General features: G+C 49.7%; 1 long non-coding RNA gene across 2 annotated transcripts; it reads left to right on the top strand.

The window, feature by feature from the left end:
* The first annotated feature begins 3099 nt into the window (after positions 1 to 3099).
* LOC144166304 (uncharacterized) lies at positions 3100 to 18808 on the top strand. Of its 2 annotated transcripts, none has more exons than XR_013321635.1 (4): positions 3100 to 3503; positions 5326 to 5630; positions 16773 to 16898; positions 17657 to 18808. It is a non-coding gene; the product is annotated as an uncharacterized LOC144166304 (long non-coding RNA). The 2 variants fall into 2 exon arrangements; XR_013321636.1 differs by lacking the exon at positions 3100 to 3503 and adding an exon at positions 4716 to 4847.
* Positions 18809 to 19292: the final 484 nt, after the last annotated feature.

The raw sequence follows: 19292 nt of genomic DNA, 5'->3' as shown, positions 1-19292 counted from the left end.
ATCTCCGTGCTGCGTAGCAAAGGAGATGCCCAGTTTGGTTAGGATGGAGCGACCAGTCGGTGTAGAGGCCAGACGGTGGAGTTGACCAACACGCGGCGCTTCAACCAGCTCCTCGAAGGTGTTGTATGTACCGGTGTTGAGAAGCTTTTCAGTAGAGGTATGACGAGGGAGACCCATGGCCAGCTTGACCGCCTTGCGGATGGTGCACAGGAGGCGTCCAATTTCGGTCTGGGTAAACTTCAGAAAGGGGGTGGCGTATGTGATGCGGCTGGTAATGAATGCGTGCACCAAGCGAAGGAGGTTGGCTTCTTTAAGACCATGGTTGCGGTTGGCTATGCGGGCGATGAGTCTGCCAATCTGGTCGGTGATGTTTTCGAGACTGCGGATAATTTCAGTGTTAGCCCCATTTTCTTGAATTCGGAGTCCGAGAATGCGAATGGAGGGCACGTGCGGAATGAGGTTGCCTTGTAGCGTGACCTGAATATCAGGGGCACAGACATCACGATGGCGACGCTTCGACTGATAGAAGAAGAGCTCCGACTTTTGTGATGAGCAACTGAGCCCCCGTTCATGGGCGTAAGTGGCGATGATGTTGGCAGCTTGCTGAAGGCGGTCTTGAATTTCACCATCGCTGCCCCCAGCTGTCCAAACGGTGATGTCATCCGCGTAGATGCTGTGGTGCAGGCCCGGGATGCATTCCAAGAGGGGAGGGAGCTGGAGCATAGCCACGTTGAATAGAAAAGGGGAGATGACTGACCCCTGAGGTGTGCCTTTACTGCCCAAGGGCATGGGGTCCGATTCAAGGCCTTGGACCGAGAGGGATGCTGTGCGAGCAGTGAGAAAGTTGGCGATGTACTGGTAGGTGCGGGGTCCCACGTGAAGTTGGTTAAGCCCGGTCAGTATACTTTGATGAGTGACATTATCGAATGCCTTAGTCAAATCGACGCCCATGATGACTTTAGTGTCTTGCCATACTGAATATTTATAGTGCCAGTTTCAGTCCGCTCTGGTTACAAACCCCTGCGCGCTCGCGCCACGGGCTCTGGCTCGGGCCCGTCAGTCCGCTCTGGTTGCAAACCCTTGCTCGCTCGCGCCGTGGCTGCTCGCTCCCGCCACGGCTCGGGCTCTGGCCCGGGTTCGTTCTTTTTTTTCTCGCTTCGTCCCTAGGGGAGGTACTACAAACGTATGGGGCCCGTAAAGGCCGCGAGAAAAGTCCGTAAAGGCCGCGGGAAATTGCGGGAAAATTGGGTGAGATTGCGGGAAAACCCAGGCCAGAGCCCGAGCCGCGGAGCGAGCGAGCAGGGGTTTGCAACCAAAGCGGACTGACAGATCCGCGGCCTTTACGGGCCCCAATACGTTTGTAGTACCTCCCCTGGGGACAAAGCGGAAAAAAAACGAACCCGGGCCCGCGCCAGAGCCCGCGGCGCGAGCGCGCAGGGGTTTGTAACGAGAGCGGACTGACAGATCCGCGACCATAAACTGGCGCCCACCTGCAGCCGCTCTTTTAGCGGGGTGGGCATTCGTGGTCTGGCAACCATGGTAGCCCCGTAAGAGAAAAATGGCGGTAAAATTTGCGGGTACGCCAGCCGAAATGCTACCCTTATGGTAATAGTTTCTTAATTAATTAATTAATTAATTAATTCTCGGCTCCAATAAACGGTCTTTCCATCACCTCCTCCTCCACCTTCTCCTTCTACCATGTTCAAGCAGTGGCGCTACCTAGCACCTGTCCGCTGTTCTGGTCACCTTGTTTTATGCGACCAGCTTGCAAACATTTCGCCGAGCATGCGTACTTCTCTATCGCTCTCCAAATAAAGCGCGTACATGCACGACGGACCCGTTTTCTGCGACGCACGATTGGTTGGATATAGGGCTGCCACGGCTAGTCGTACGCGTGAATTTGGGACACATGGTCCGATGCGTGCGTGTGATGCGTCCTGTGGTTCTCTCTGCCCACTGATTTTGCTCCATGGTAGCCTCCCTGCTTAGGCGCACCCCAGCGAATTTAGATATGTGCAAGAGAAATCCGAGCAGGAAAATAAAATATTTGTCCACTTGAAGTGAAAATGAATAGTGCTGTTATGTTATACACTGCATTTTATTTGTTCTCTAAAGCGGTGTGGGGACGTTTAGCACCGACGATTCCGCTCGTCCATGCTGTTGGTACCGATGGAAACATGTGTCTACCAGATGTTTGTATTGTCGGCGGAGAGCGCGCGGGAAGTATCACTAGCGCCTCTACGAGGCTCTGAAACATTAACAGTGACGTCATTATGACGACACCTTCGGGCTCTCATTGGCTGCGGTCGCACGATGGTCGCAACGACCATACGAATGCATCTGGCCCGCCAGTCGCAGGTCGTGAGCCTCCTCCGAACAGCGTACGACGCCAAAACTGGTCTTAACGACCAGTCTTCAAGATTAGTCGCAAGCGTATGTAGTCGTGCATGTGTCTGCCCATGCGCATGCGTCATTTGAGGGTGCTACAAACTGAAGGAAAGGGAAGTGATCCTCCATTATGGTGTGTGCAACGGGTTCGAAGTAATAAAACTGCCACTGGCAGAGGCGAAATGGGAAAAAATGCTCTTTATATGCCATCGGGCGGCTGTTCTGTCTCCGATCAAAGCTACCAGTGAATGTTTGATCTTCGTCCCAATGCTCCTGCTGTAGTAACCAGCTCATTCCTACTTTTCATTTTCGAATCTCCCGCCTTCCCTATGGGTCTTCCCTATCATCAGCCCCGGATTGTGCGTGGACTGCCAGGGACGCGACGGGGCGCTCCATATATTACCATGCATTCATACCGGACCTCCGGTCCGTGGGCCGCTCTCGGAGTGTCCGCGAATCGTCCAGGACAGGTCATTCGCGGAGGTCCAATAATGACGGTGGACACCCTGCACTGACGAATACGAGGAAGGCCGACGGTTAATTGGTGCCGGAGTTCCGTAGCGGCTACGCCATTTTCTCGGATCATTAGTCTTAGCATCTGGCGCTATAAAATACACGCATGGACGCATCTGTACAGACATATCAGACGAAGCATCCTCTCTTTTTTCTCGTCTCGCTCATTGCAACCCTCATCATCATCGTCGTCGTCATTCTCGTCATGGCCCATGGCACGGGCCGTTTGTGCTCCTCGTGCTTCGGAACGCCGTGCGCAGCGGAGTTTAGTCGATTTCCTTTCAGCCTATCAACGGACGACACGGCTGGAAAGCCACCGAAGCTTGTTCCCATTGGCCACTGCGCAGTGGCTGTCCACAAAGGGGTCCTGGTCAGCGGAACCTTGGAGTGACACCTGCGGCGAGCGCGCTTGGGGTACGACCTCTCGCCGGAGCCCGGGACCCCCACGATCGGCGACATCGAGACAGAGGACGCCCACCGCACACCGTGCTAGTCTCCGTCGCCTGGTCCACCGCTACAGCCACCGCGGCCAGTCGCCTCTACCGCAGCCGGAAAAGCAGCACTGCTGGTGCCACCATCGCCAAGTCCCCCACGATGGCAAGGTATGGGCACTACGCCATCAATACGAGATACTGACTTGTAAAAATGGTAATTCCCTGGTGGGATTCTACAGCTTGTAAATGCTACAGAAGCCTTTAGACGATTCTTTCCTACACCCCACTTTCGGTCACCGTTTTTTTTTTTTTTGGAATTGTGGCCATCCAAGAGTTGTTTGTACAGAAAAAAAAAAACTCATTTGAAAGCGGACGCATGCATAAAGTCGATATTTCCGCATGCTTCCACATTTCTCGCGAAGTGAGCCCCGTTAGCACGCGCTTGAACCGGCTGCAACCAGCAGCAGAAACTCAGCGCCGGGATCGCGACCTTGTCTGAGCTCGCCACTCGAGGCACGAGCGCACGTGCGCCCGAAGCAGATCACGCCGCCACAGATGCCGGCAGGATGTTCACGAAGGTCGAGGGGGAGTTCTGTTCTTTTTAAGTGCAGAGCACTTTAGACGCTCGCCTTGTCGTCCTAGCTCGCTGGCTCGACCCAAGTATATAAACCACCAAGGAGGCGTCCCGGGGTAACGCTGTTGTTCGCGGCGTACCCCAGAGGCTTCGAAAGCCAATCGGTTTATATAGTCATAAGCGTTCGAAACTCGTGAAACTCTGGCGCTTGTCATACATCTTCCCGTTGTTCAGCACAAAGAAGTACATTTGAGGGAAAATATATATTACCGGCAGCGCCTGCGTTCCTTGAGTTAACGCCCGTTGGGTTGGTTTTAACAATAGTAAACGCAAAACGTGGCAGTGCAACGCCGGCACGTGCGGGGAGAAAAGCACAAAGAGAGCAGAACTCCCGCTGGCGCAGTTTCAGGCAGGGGGCGCGCGAGCACTGCGAAGGCGGGAAATTTGAATTGCATGGGGTGGTAGCAGTGAGCGGACAACGGCGGTACAGCCCATTATGGCGAATCACTGCTCTGCACTTCCGAGAGCTTTCCCATTGAGTGGAACGGCTTTAATTTTTCTCGTATTCATGGTTTTGTTCGGTCATAAGTTCACCCCTAAAAAAACTGTCGTCTTTTCTACGTGACAATATGACCGGGCGTCAACGGGACGCCATCGCAGGAAGTTCACAGCAGTCATCAGTGTAACCAAAATACACCACCATAAACCAATCTGCTTCAATGAAACGCATGCGTGCCTCCACCTTAAGCACGTGGAGGCACGCATGCGCACTACCTTCTGCGTTATCACAGCCCTCTTATTATGCTGAACAGCTCAGTTAGCGGATGGGGACTCGTGCAGCGTGCTGCAGTCGGTACAACGGCCTTTAAGGCTTTGGCTCAGGCCACTGCGGGCAACTGCCGCTTTCACACGGCCGAAACGTTGACATTTCGCACGCGGTCCGGCGGCTTTACTGTGTTACTCTCTTTAAAAGCGTGAAGTGAAGAAAATTTTCTAGACAACCTTTTATGAGAGCAGGAAACTGGGCTAGTTGCTATACGCTCTTGATGACCACAGCACAAGGGAAGAGGAAAACTAAAAAAAAGAATAACCGCCGTGTCTGTGCTGTGCCTTTTCTTGTTCTTCGAGCTCCCTTGTTCTGTTGTCATCACGGCCATATTATGAAGCGCGCCGAACAAAGTGATCTCTTTTGCATGGTAGTTTTAGTATCGCCATGCAGCAAAATGTTTTGCTTTGAGCTAGAAAACGAGCATTTCTGCCCGTTGTTGCAGAAAAAAACAGAGCAGCGAGTGCAAAAGCGGATGCAATTTTCAGATTTCCTTAACATGCATCTTAGAAAGTCGGAGACAAGGATAGATAAACTTAAGGCACAAAAACCACATCCGCGCCTTTCGTATCTCCCACACCATATCGCAGAGCCCGCCGCGTCATTGCAGCCGACCTGGCCCCACGGTGTGCGACCTCGAAGACGCCATGATGCCACACGGCCACGGCGCTCGAGGCTGGCTCGGGACCCGCGTCCATGGCCTCCCGGTCGCCGCCGGAGCCCCAACGGTTTCGGCCGGCAGTGCCGGCTGGCTTCGCGGGGCTTTCTCGGGTGCAACATTGGGTCGTAGTCACCCTCGGTGCAGACGGCAGCGGCACCCAGAGACCGTACTCCCGCCAGTGCAGCCACTGCGCAGGGCGCGGAAACGAGTGCCTATAGTTCGGACGCTGGAGAGGTGAGTCAATTCAACATTTGTGGACTCCTAGGTCGACAGAATTCAATGAAAAGCTACTATTGCCTCTTGCGTGGGTATACTGAACATGGCTGTGGCGAAATAATCATCGAGATTTGCTTGCCGCTGCGAATACGTACCTAATGCTTCCTTCGAAGAAAATGTATATACCTTTGAAATATAGCCTAATGCTGTCATTCTAGATTAGCGTGCGGCTCAAATTGGTACCTGACGTGCGTTTTCTCTGTGTTTTTCTGATCCAACTTCATTTCAGACCGCCGCGCTGAAATGAAGGTGGATCAGACAAGCGAAGCGCTGCGAGATAACGGTAGAGTAGACCGCACCACCGCGCGTTCACTGATCACGCGATCACTTCGTGTGACGCAGCAGCTATGCGCCGTGACCGAGAAGACTGCCCTTCGCGCTGCCCACAAATTTCGCATTAGAAAGGATAGTAATCGTCATGTGATTTTTTAAATGCGGAGCATTTCTTAGGCTCGCGATGTCACTCGTCGATGCTGTCGGCGCCGTCCACACGCTCACTGCGCATGCGCGTCGAGGCGCAGGTGCGCGTCTCTCCCCCGTACCCTCCTCGCTCTCAACAACAGGTGCGGCGGTGCGGGAGGAGCGCGTGTACCCCGTGCGCTCCGTCGCTCTCAACAACAGCTGCGGCGGTGCGGGGGGGAGCGCGTCTGTGCGCTGCGTCGCGCTCAACAGTAACGGCGGCAAGGCGTGTACACGTGATAACGGCGTGGTGGGTGCGTGGAAAGTTCGCGCGCTTGTGTACGGAAGTGTGCGCATGCGCGTCTCTCCCCCGTACTCATCTCCCTCGAACGCGGGAGGTGTGTATATAAGCGGCGGAGCGCGCGTTCGGAATTCAGTCAAGGGCGTCTTTGCTTGGCTTTCGCTTGACTTGACGCTTTGCTTGACGGCACCAAGCAATAAAGACAGACTTTAACTTTACACTCCTTGCCTTCGCTTGTCCTTCATTCAATAAATAAGAATAATAAAGATGAAATAACAATTAAGCATTCCCAAACCATACCCAATTACGCAACATTCACGCGATACCCCAACCACTCTACGACGCATTTACTCGAGTTCCCCCCGTGGGAAGATGCGGGCGGGGTTTTTTTTTTACGCATAAAGTGCCTACACTAAATTACGAGCACTGGCGTTCCAGCCTGCTGCCCTTGTCGGTACTGGACATACATTGAAGAGGAATAACCACCAGTTGTATATTATAATGAGAACTCGTTGACCTCTCCATTTTCCGTAAAAGTATTGATTTCGAAGACCCTCCGCACATTTATTCTGCAGTCTCAAAAATTCCCTAAGGGCTGCTCCGCCGCACGGCACACAAACGACCTATCGCTCGTAAACAGAGCGCATTGGACGAACAATGCTTGTAGAAATATCTGACTAAAAACTACTGTGCGCTGTAGCAGCCCTCAATGCGAGACACTATGTTTTGCATAGCGTCGTGTCGCAGCTCAGATCCCGGTTTTTTGGCAAATCTTACACTGGGTTGCCTCGATTGGTCGCTCAGGGGCGTTGTGGTAAAGCAGGCACACGGGAATTCTTAAGAATATATTTAGTTTAGCTCAACTGGCATCAGAATCACTTGCTAGCAGCTTTAAAAATAGATTGCCGCGCATATTATCGAATGGCGTTGTCTCGAAGTATTGCCCCTTTCATTCCGCTTTGACGAAACACCCATGTCCGTTTTATCAGAAGCGTGGTTTGGCTGCTTTCACTGTGATTTCCAGTGTCGATTTTTATTTACTGGCGATTGCACTAACCTAATCTGCAAAACGTTTCATCCGATATTGGGTTTACTACGCTTTACATGCAAAAACGCGCCTTTACATGGTGACGCGTCTTTCCCGCCCTTTCGATGTTTGCGTAGGCTTTTTTTTCTTTTATCAGGAATTTTTATTTTTTAACACGAAAGTGTTTTATTCAGGGATTAACGAGGATTTCGCTTACGTCATATCCGTCACGGAAATGACGCCAGTACAACGGAGCAAGCGGCCTGTAAAGGGTGCACCCTTGCACACAGGGTCTTCTTGCGGGGAAGCCACCTTTAGTACTAAAGAGTACGTTATACTTAGGGTTGTTCGTTTTCGGGTTTTATATTTTAACGGGAAAGTGCTTTATGCCGGGATACACCAACATTTCACTGACATCATATCCGCCACGGAAATGAGGCCAGTACAACTTTGCCGAAGCTGCCCGCCAGCAGGACGCCGCTCGCCAAGCACACCCACAAGACTAACGCTGACCCGCGAATCATGCTCAGCTGCAGATTTCGCTGCACATTTCACTTTTGTGTTTTACCGATTCTTATGACAGAGGAATCAACCACAGTTTTTTGTGTGTGTGTTCATTGATTGCTCAAATCCGTGAATATTGAAAGACGAGAGTTGGGGATACTTTTTATTCCGCCACTTAGCCATGGAGCAACACCCGAGGATGGTGTTGATTACAGGAAAGAATAAAGATTAAGATAATTGTGACTGCTACTGACGATAATGGCGAGCATTGATGGTACCGATGGTGATAGCGCACAGATGAAGCAAGGGAAGCAACACCAAGAGCGCTGACTGCGTAACCAGAGAAGCTGCCTTAATATTTTGTTTTGTATGAGGAAATTTGCCACTAAATTAGCAGCCCTAACCACATATCCAGTGCCCAATGATGTGGCATTTTCTTTCTTGTTTTTTTGCCAAAGTCTTTTGCTTGATAGTTATGTTTAATTGCACGTATACTGTAAGTTATTTCAAATTTGAATTATATCCGAAGCCACAACATTCCTCTAGGTGCATTGGTAATCCTCGCAGGATTCCTATCACCAAATGCTTCGGGAGATCTTTTCGTCAACCGCCGCGGTGGATCAGTAGGCTAAGGCGTTGTGCTGCTGAGCACGATGACGCGGGTTCGATTCCCGGCCGCGGCGGCACCTTTTCCGCTGGAGGCGAAAAGCGAAAACGCCCGTGTGTACGCGATTTCGGCGCACGTTAAAGATCTCCAGGTGGTCAAAATTAATCCGGAGCCCTCCACTACGGCGCGCCTCAGTCGCCTGCGCTGTGTCGGCGCATTAAAGGAGCCATGAAGACAAACTACAAGTTGGATTTATTAGAAAGACAGCTTAGCCACGATAACAATTATACCAATATCATCGCAATCTTCGAACAAATAAAGGAGATATTAAAGAAAACGTGTGAAGCAGCCTCAACCCCCTAGCCAATTTCCCGCAACTTTTCCATGACGTCACGGAACCTTGTTTGTGCGATTGGCGGCCGCCTAACTGACCTGTCGCGACGACACATGACTGGACGTCTGTAATGGGGCCTCTAGTTCCATTTGACCGCATCACTTGAATGCTAACGTGCAGTTAACGCACTGAAAATTATGTTTTATTGTTGACCCGTATGACGTCATTCTTGCTCATAACACGTCACTGTGGCGCAAAATTTGAAAGTTTTTAAGTACTTCTTGCTGTTTTTTCGTTGAAAAAACATCTTTTGTGGCTGTAATGGAGCTGAGTGAGATACTGAATCCTAGCTCTTTGAAATTAAACGAAGTTGTATTTTCTCTTCATGGCTTCTTTAAACCCCTACAATCAATCCAAATCAATCGTTTATTTTTTCCCTCGTACAACCAGCGAACGCAAAGAACATTTCGCATAGTATGGTTTACAAGTAGCATTTGCACGCGAACTTAGGTAATATTGTATTCGGGCCAACATAATGCCTTTTAATTGCCCTTACTCTACGTAGGTAGATTTATTAGTTTGTGAGTTTGTGCTCGTCATACAACTATCGGCTATCTTGCTACAAAAATTTGTAACTTATGGATTAATAAAGATTAGCTTATACCGCACCCCGTTGTAACGGTCTGCCGGTTGTAGGTGTGAAAGCCAAGATTGCAGTTTTTTTTAATGCTATATACTGTAAAACTGCTAGTGCCAGATACTGTCTCAGTGCCATCCCCGGCCGACGGCCTCCACCCGACCAATCTGAAAAGCCTCTAAACGCTCCTCTTCGAGCTAATTTAGAAGCCGAATCCCCCCCCCCCCCCCTTCCCCCATTACTACCTTTTCGTCTTTAAAGTGATTCGACTCGTACCAGCGATCGACGCGCTCGGTGCACAAATGGAACGGCGCTTTGAGTCGATAACACTGCTTTGCTCGACTCGTTCGTATGCTCTCGGGCCATCAAGTAAACGCCTGTTTTAAATGTGTTTAGAAGTGCAGGTAGAAAAGGCACTATGCTTACATTTTATTCAATCGAGAAAACAATGCGAGAATAAACACTTTGAACTCAATTGCGGCCACGATTCCTCGCACGGCACATCATAGCCACTCCTCGTTCTGGTTATTACGGCGAAGATATACAGTTAAATCTGGATACAGTGAAGTTGACAAATATTCCCCATTTTTCGTTACAAGCAGGTTTTCATTACACGCAGGTTTCGAATTAAGGCGTGCGTGAATGAAGCAGAAACGAAACCAAAATGCTAGACATCAGTGACGGTGCATTCACCCATCTAGTATTTATTTTAGAGTGAAAAACTGCGTGATTTCCACCTGCTGCTCCCCCACGAGCTAAGTCACTACACGACACCCCAAAGAAGCAACGCCGGTTACCTCCGTATTCACAAACGTAACTTAAGTATTACTTTTGCTTCAAGGACCAAACTTATCCAGAAAAAAAAAAAAACGCCTTTTCGCAAACTTGGTGCTTTTTCCGCGCACAAAGCTAGGATACTGTACCGAGCGGCGGCGTTTTTTTTTTCGTCGGCGAGGGCGGCATTTAAAATTGCGAGCATATCTTAGAAAGACAAAACTTCTCATTTTCTGGCAGCAGAAATAATCACTGACAAAGCGAAACCACAGATAGCAGTGGATACAAGCGACTACACGCCGACAGGCAGGACTAGCGCCTAACCGACACCGAACTCACACGAGGAAACGTACGGGGGTTTTGAGTGCGGGCGAAAGTTGCTAAGTTAGTGTATGTCCCCAGCAGATTTTTTTTAGAAAAAGCGCAAAAAACGATGACTGATTTGGGTCGCGAATTCGTCACATCAAGGTTAACCGTCACAACGCCTTCGTTACACAGAGATCGCACAATCATGACTTTCAATGGGGCTGGCAATGGGGAATTGAAAAACTTCGTTAATTCCAGCAATTCGTTATATAGAGGTTTGCTACATACAGGTTGAACTGTATATGGCTCAGTTCCCACTAAACGTTCGTCCGTCGACAGAGCCACGTAGAATAAGTATTTCCGTGTAGGAATCTAATCAGAAATGATCCGAGCCTCCAAATATAACGTAGGTGTCTTGAAAGGGATCATAGGAAAATTTGTCGCCAGAACTACGCCGAGTGTCTTCTCCCTGTAATAGTTCACGATGAAGTTGGAAACGTTACACAATTTCCAGCTGCTCTCAATACATGTGGCTATCTACGGAGTGGGTGTTCGGTAAGAGAAAACGGAAGTTGCTCTTGTTTTATCAAACCTAACCTGAGATAAATTATATAAAAATTGACCGCTGAGACGAATCTATTATTTCGCCGAGTTTCATAATTACTTATCGTAATTACGAACTAACAAGTCGCGTTTTAAATATCGTCGAATTCCCGTCTGCTGCCAATACATGGGCGACTATGGGAGGGAAACGAGCAGCCCCATGTTCGTGCGGTTAAATGAAACGGTAGATCTTTCTAGGTTCTACTCAGCTAATAAACTGACAAGTATGCATCCCAATCGCAAATTACGAATAAACGTGTTTTGTTTCCCGCTTAGATGCATTGATTGATGTAAAACACGCCACGGCTTCGCTGGTTGTACTTCACAGGGTTTAAGCGCTGAGGTTTCTTTCTTGAGTTTATTACTATCATCATCATCACCATCGTCGTCGTCGTAGGTGAAAGCACGCGCCGTTCGTGCTGCTCGTGCGTCCGATACCCGAACGCATCCTAGGCTCTTCGATTCCCCTCAGCCTATCAACGTACGACGTGAAAGCCACCGACACTTGTTCCCGTCGACTACTGCGCAGGCGCTGTCGAGGAGAGCGGCCTCTCGCCGGAACCTGCGACCCCCCACGAGCGGCGACGTCGAGACGACGGACGCCAACCGCCCACCCAATTCGTCTCGTCGTCGCTTGGCCAACCGCTAAGGCCGCCGTGGGTTCAGTCGCCAGCACCGAGGCCTGGGAAGCAGCCACCAGTATGCGCACTTCTCCGTGGATTTCGCATAATGATTTAGAGAAATAGCAGTTGTTTGGTGGGATACTTTAGCTGATGTATGTTTCTGACATCCCGTTATGATTCCTTCTAGATTCCTCTTCCAGCCTCAGTTCTTTTCCAAGTGTGGGCCACCGAGAGTTATGTTTGGAAAGAAAAAAAAAACTTCTTTAGGAGCGGACGCGTACATAAAGGCACTATGATAGCTCTTCTTCAACGGGTGCGTCATAGAGCAGTCGAAATTGCTCACTTAAATGTTAAGATACACTGGTGGCTCTTCAAGAATGCGTGAGCATTTCGCGCCCGCCCTGCTCCGGCTTCCTGTATTGCCGCTTTCCGTACAGCCAGGTGACGAGCCGCGCTTCGGCCTGATGTCAGCCTGGCAACTTCTCACTGCTGGAAGGCTTCTTTCTCCATTCTATAGTTTTGTGCTCTTCCACCGCCCGCACTGTTGAGACACTGACGGGAATCAACGCATCGAAATAACAAATCCCGGTTCCGAAGAATCCTGTGGTTCGCAGGTATACAGCAGTATACCACATGTAGTGCTCTCAGCGCAAAATAAAGAAGAGTAAAAGTAATGGTGGCGTATTCGCCCGTTTTTCTATGAATGTCGTTGAAAGGCGATAGTCTTCTGCGGCCCCTGCCTCTTAAGCCATGAAGACAAAATACAAGTTGCGTTTGTTAGAAAGACTGCTTAGTCCCGATAACAATGATACCAATATCATCGCAATCTTCGAACAAATAACGGAGATATGAAAGAAAACGTGTGAAGCAGTCGCGACCCCCTAGCCAATTTCCCGCACCTTTTCTATGACGTCACGGAACCTTGTTTGTGCGATTGGCGGCCGCCTAACTCACCTGTCGCGACGACACATGACTGGACGTCTCTATTGTGGCCTCTAGTTCCATTTGACCGCATCACTTGAGTGCTAACGTGCAGTTAAGGTACTGAAAATTGTTTTATTGTTGGCCCGTATGACGTCATTCTTGCTCATAGCACGTCACTGTGGCGCAAAATTTGAAAGTTTTTAAATAATTCTTGCTTTTTCTTGTTAAAAAAGCATCTTTTGTGGCTGTAATGGAGCTGAGTGAGATAACGAATCCTAGTTCTTTCAAATTAAACGAAGTTGTATTTTCTGTTCATGGCTCCTTTAACGCTCTGCCCTTTCTCCCCCATTCTGCTGTTTTCCTCCCCTGCTCCCCATAACGGATGCAATATGAATTTGCTCTAACGGATCCACTTTTCCCGCGTTTGCGATGCCCGCGCTCTGTGCTGGTACCTTTTCTTTCGTATTTGTTGGAGCGGCTCCAGAAGACCTCGTAATTTAGTATTTACTTTCATATCCCCTGTCTTAGGCACAGTTCCCTTACCGCCTTCTTACTCAAGCCGATCCCACGACTATTTATAACTAAAACAACGATCCTACTGCCAGTTTATACTTATGTTTTGCTTCAAGTACGTACAACATTCTCTCTTCCTTGAACAATGTTCATACGTTTGATGGACAGAACTAGTTTCTGTACTTTGGAATGGTTGCGGCTATACGTACTTGTTGTTCAAGCATTCAATTTATTCTTTTTGCCCTCGGTTGAGTCCAGTGACAGACAGACAGACGGATGGACTGACGGACCAAATTTTCGCGTTTAGGTAGCCCCAGTAATACGTGAAGAAATTCCTGTGCATGACCACGGACCGAGGTTATATGCAACGCAATGCGTGAGTTTAGCGGCTGGTCGATAGACGCTGTCAACGAGAATCTCGGCGCAGCATAGCGTGCACACAAACTGGGAGTCATTAATTTACCAGTCATGGACGGTCCGCGGACATTCTGAAGACTGCCTTCGAACAGGAAGTCCCATATGAATACATATAGAAAAATCTGGCGCCGGATATAATTGAGGACGCCAACTGCTTCTATGGTGGCTGTAATTCAATGTGATCATTCAACCTGAAGCCAGCGCTGCGTATGTCCCCTTTCGTGTTCCTGTTAGTGCTCTTCTGGGCTGTTAGCTCGTTCGACGTCTTGAGGCACGTCACAGGCTGGAAGTTAAAGTTCGTTGTTGTTTTAACCCGGGGCTCATCTCCGAGCTGCCAGAGACGTTGAGGATCTGACCCCAGGTTCTTCAGGTGAACGGCTCGGCTACGACGAAACCTGGGCTGACGTTTCGCTGGCGTCGTGATTGCCAACCTGCCTTCTGTCTGTTTCACCAAATGTAGCGATTTTTATTGTATTTTTTTATTTGTGGTTTACTGTTGCCATCAGCAACTGCTTTTTGTTGGTGTTGTTGTTTTTCTTCCCCCAAAGCGCTTTACACCGCGAACAATTCTGTACAGCGCAAGCTACCGCCCTGCTTGTTCGCAACTCCGTTCTCCGGCGCGCCGTCGAACGGCCTCGCCCTCGTGGTATGCGTGCCACACTCGTGAATCTCGGAGTCGTGAAATTGTCCTATTCGCTCGCCGGCACGCGTACCGTCTTACGGCCGAAATACGGACGTCGTAATATGCGTGCCGCACTCTTCAAACTCAACAACATTAGGCGTTTTGAAATGCACTGAAACTGCTAAAGACCAACATAAACTGGCATCGTTCATTACAGTGCACTTTCAAATAATCATTGGCGAGCGCGATGTACCAGTACGACACGATGCACCAGTACAGCCACCTCTCCGTCACTTCTATGGCCGTAATGAACCCTCAGCTAACGTGTCCTCTTCGTCCCGCCGCGGTTGCATGTCTGTGTTCTCGCGTCTCAGGCACGAAAAGTGACCGTAGTACTAGTAGTTGTTGCCGGTGTCATCGCGAATGATACTAAAACAGCCGCCGCTGTCGGCTCGCTCCAGCGAGCCAGTACATCTTTCTAGGGGCCATACCAGTACGGCGATTTCACGATGTCTCATGTCGACCTTCACGAGTACGCACGCGTATCGCGACGCCCGTGGCCGCGCCGCGCCGCGAGAACGGTTGCGACGGCGAGCGAGTATCACGAAGTCCGTCTTGGGTCGGCGGGACAGCAAACCACGCCGAACCAGCCGAACTGCGCAGCATTTTTTCGTTGCGAGCCACTTGTGAGAAAAAATGAGTGAATAACAAAGTAGTGGCTGCTGGCAACATTGAGCTCGCCAATAAAAAAAAAAAAATAGGCCGATACTTTTCGCAGCATAGGTGTAAAGAAAGTTGGCAACATTAAGGCTTAAGGTGGCAACACTAGAGTTTTGATAAAAGGAGGGAGTATTTCACGACGCCAGCGAGACGTCAGCCGAAAACTGTACATTAATTTGCATTAGCAATGATAAGCGCGTTAACGGCAAGCACCGGCTAGCTCAGGGAGTTGCATGACAACGGTCGCAGCCCCCACCGGCAGTGCTCCTTGGCTGTGCATACCCTGCATTTTATTCCTTCGTTTTGCGTATTAAGGAAGAGGGCGCGAGGTTCCATTGGCTCAGCGATCGCTCAATCTGTGCCGCTTCCTGGAATGGTCGGCTGGTGTAGACTGTGTCTAGCAAAAGTCATCGTCCCGACAATCATTCTAACTGCTTGATAGTCGCTCCTCTGGTTTGCTTATCGAAATGTTTGGTAGGTGCCACCGTGTGGGCACTTCCCCACAAAAGTAACCGTCAGACTAATCCGCTGGGTTCCTTGTCGAAAAGGGCAGCTGTTTGTCGCCGACATTGGTGGTTTATCCCTGCAACTTTGATTTGGGTGCAGTGCGCCATTCCGTCCGTTGTAGGACTGGCACATACTTAAAATCTTCATTGATCTTTCCGGCAGTGGGCATATGGGTGAACTGTTCTGGTGGATTTTAAAATGAGGAAGCTATGTGTAAGCGACATTCTTCGTTGGGTTTTTGAGACTGGCGGAAATGTGGTACGTGGTACTGTCAGGCCGATGGCGCAAAGCGATACGTGGCGATGTGACCAATAATCAAATGTCGACAGCTCGATCTGCCACGCAACACTGCACGCAAATGCTGCCGCATATTTTGTGAAAACGATATGGCAGTAGTAGGGATTGATAAATATTAGCTTCGAATGGCATGGTGCCAGCAACGGCATCCTCTGGCATACCAAGATTTGCCCATATCAGCTATACATTGCATAAGAAAGGTGAACCATCAAAGCTTGATAGTGCAGAAGCCGAATTTCCCAAACGGTTCGTAATTCTTGATAATCAAGGCTTTGAAGGGCCATGCAAGAGCGTTTGTAAAGATGGCCCATGTACTGGCAGTCGGCTTGCTGACATATTCCAAAGCAGCAGGCGGCGTGGCTAGCTCGGTCAGTGTAAACGTCGTCCTGTAACTCAGTTGTGTGCTGATCGTAGTTCACGACGAAGGCATCCAAACATCAAACGTGGAAGATCTTTCTGTGACAGATCAATCGGTGTACATATATATGCGTATTCGCTAATTCATCGGCAACAAAGGCAACAGTAAAGAGCTTTAAAGCTAGAGTGGAGACGTTCGCTCTTCGCCAGATTCCTGCAACAGCCGCCTCAACGGTGAAAGGCGGAAACAACCGCGATCACCCACTTTAACAGAAAAGAAATGGCTCCTGATCTTCTCGGGACGACGATGCACACTTGCTCCTAGTTTTCATTGGTACGCTGACATCGACCTTCGAAAGAAACCACTAAGAGAGGCACAAAACCGTAAAATCAGTTTTATGATGACCTTGGCCACTGGCGATGCCAGCAGTGGAAAGGGTGCCCGCCACAGAGCAAATCCAGCAGCTTATGCTATTTTAACTGGTGATCTGTGGTTTCTGGCTGACCTATGAAACTAAAGCGATGCGCTATTTTTGAAAGTCGACTAGCCCAAGTTGACGCAGGCGTGGGAGTACTCGTACTCGGCCTGTGGGCGAGGTAACAAGTGCGGCTGGCGATGCGAACGCAGGTGCACCTTGCGATGCACGCCTGGGCGTACCAGGCAGGACCAGTACACGCGCGGCTTCGAGGAGAGGCACCGGTGTTGTTGAGACTCCAGGAGAAAGTTTCTGCGGCCTCACGGGCTTGCCGAGAGGTAAGGGTGGGAAATCCTTGTCGACACAGACTGAGGTGTAACATTGGGACGTGTTCACTTTCCTCTGATCAGCTTCGTTTGCTACACCACCCCGGTTCTCCTTTACGGTCGTCTTAGCTAACATGAGTTTTATTGTCCGCATGATGGCCTTGTTATTACAGCGAACTGTACAGTTAGTGCATGTCGACTTGCGCTGCTTACTACAGTTCGTACAAGGGTCTTTAATGCTGCATGCAGAGCGATCGTTATTTCCTGCGCACAGAGGGTAGCGCAAAAAAAAAGAGCACCTTGCCAGTGTTGCAGCATCGTCGAAACATTGCAACGACGCGCCCTGTCCAGGAGCTTCACAGTAGGGGAGTTCTTTAATAACCTTAAACGATGAACAAACTGACCCTGGGGAGGCGGCAGTCTCAGTATCACCCTGCAGCAAAATTTCCGGACCTTGCTTCATGTACAAAACGATTTGTTGATTGATTATAAGGTTTAACGCGCCAGCGCTACACCGTTGATGAGGCGCGCCATAGTGGAGGGCTCCTGATTAATTTTGACCACCCGGAGATCTTTAACGTCCGTCAAAAAGAACTAGAAATAAAATTAGCATTTCTGGGTATTGCTGGGGAATTCAGCGGAGGGCGTGCAAAAGAGTGGCAACTTGCACACTTGTTTAATGTTTATCTTGGAAAGAGAGGGGGGTGGAAATGGCGGGATTAAATAACATAACGCACAAAATCCCTCTCCACGCCTTCTGTGTCTCCCAGGCAGTTCCATACGTGCGACGGCACAGCAGACGACCGGGCACCGAAGTGTGTGACCTCGAAGACGCCACATTGCCGTCCTTGTTCACCGTGCCCGGTCGCCGTCGAAGCCCCATCGGCTTCAGGCAGCTGTGTCGGCTGGCCGCGGGGTGATGCCACGTGCCCAGCCCTCAGTGCAGGCGGCTGTACACCGACGGCTCCAATACTGCCGGGCTGCTCAGCCAACCAAGGAAGACCCCTGCCAGGACACTCCACGGGAACATCGCCAACCTCCGACACTAGCTGCACGTGTGCCTGCCAGGCATTTGATGGCTTCCAACAATGTCAGAAAGTTCAAATCCGGTTGGCCTTGCAGCGCTGTACATTCTCGTCTCGCTTGGTGTGAGAGACGTTGAAGCACCAAATGTTTGACGAACACCAATCGCTTGCCGCAACCGTCGTAACGTTTTTGAACAAGAACGTTGCCAAACTTCTCGGTCAATAAACAACTTGAACGGTTTGCGATAAATCTGCTGTCTGAGTAAGGAAGTAGTCCCCCGCTGTGGCAAAATAATCGGTTAGACGTACTCGCCCTGGGTCCTATCACATTAGAGTATGCGGGCCACAGCAATTGATGTAGACCGTTTAAGCGAGCAGTCCGTCCCGCCTAACTAGGTGGCACTAGCACCGCACTCCGAACTACTGGCCTTGGCGCACGCGAGAGCTTCGGTTTCCGTCGTAGACTTCCAATGTCCGCTGTGGAGTGCATTGTTAGCAGAAATGTGGAAGGCAGAAATAAACGCCACAATTTAGAACACTGTCGGGCTACCGTATTTACTCTAATCTAGGCCAATCATTTTTTTAAGGTCTTTTACGAAAGTCGGGGGTCGGCTTAGATTCGAGGTAGGGGCTTTCTTGCCAGGGAGGCGTTTGCCCTGCAGTGGGCGTAGATAGGCTGGTGATGATGATGACTCCCTCCATAAATGGCCAAGCTTCACTGCGGAACAAGCAATGTGGCGAAGCCCGCCTACAAAGACCAAGCATAAACCGATACCCTGAAACTCGGCTTCACCTCTGAACACGAGTGCATTGCTTAGAAGACATGTTTTAGGAGCAACTTAAGAGCACAGGGTAAGGCGAAACAAAATAAAAAAAGGTGACTTTTTTTTTCTCTCGCAATTAGGGAATTTTATTTCCTTATGCACATTTTCCATAATCACACTTATCTTAGAAGGCTGTATTTCTGGCTGAAAAGCAGTTGTTCTGTAAGCAAGTAGTAAGTGACCACGTCCCATTTTAGAATGTGCTTCGCGTTTATTGTCATTTTTTCAGAACTCCAAGCTCCAGGTCAAAACGCTAGTCTGGAGCCAGCTGTATTAAGAAATTATTTGGCTGTTTTTTCATCCAAGGCAATCGAAAGACAATGTGCACGTTTTTTTCACATTTGTGCTCCAGAGCTGCCATTTCGAGCCAGCATTTCAAAATAATTTGGAAAGAACCCTGGGTGCAAACTAACATCAAGTGGCTAAAACAGGTTGGCCACAAGCAAAGATACTTTGCGAACAAAGCTCGAAGCTTTACAGCTCACAAAATGGGCAAGGCACGACAGACGACAGGCTGAAAAGCGAAAAAATGACTTCGACAGTGATTACGAAGCTGG

Source organism: Haemaphysalis longicornis, unplaced genomic scaffold, assembly GCF_048455015.1.
Source record: "Haemaphysalis longicornis isolate Haplotype H1 unplaced genomic scaffold, Haemaphysalis longicornis Haplotype H1 scaffold_167, whole genome shotgun sequence".
Lineage (NCBI taxonomy): Eukaryota > Metazoa > Arthropoda > Arachnida > Ixodida > Ixodidae > Haemaphysalis > Haemaphysalis longicornis.
This window is presented reverse-complemented; position numbering and strand designations above follow the sequence as displayed.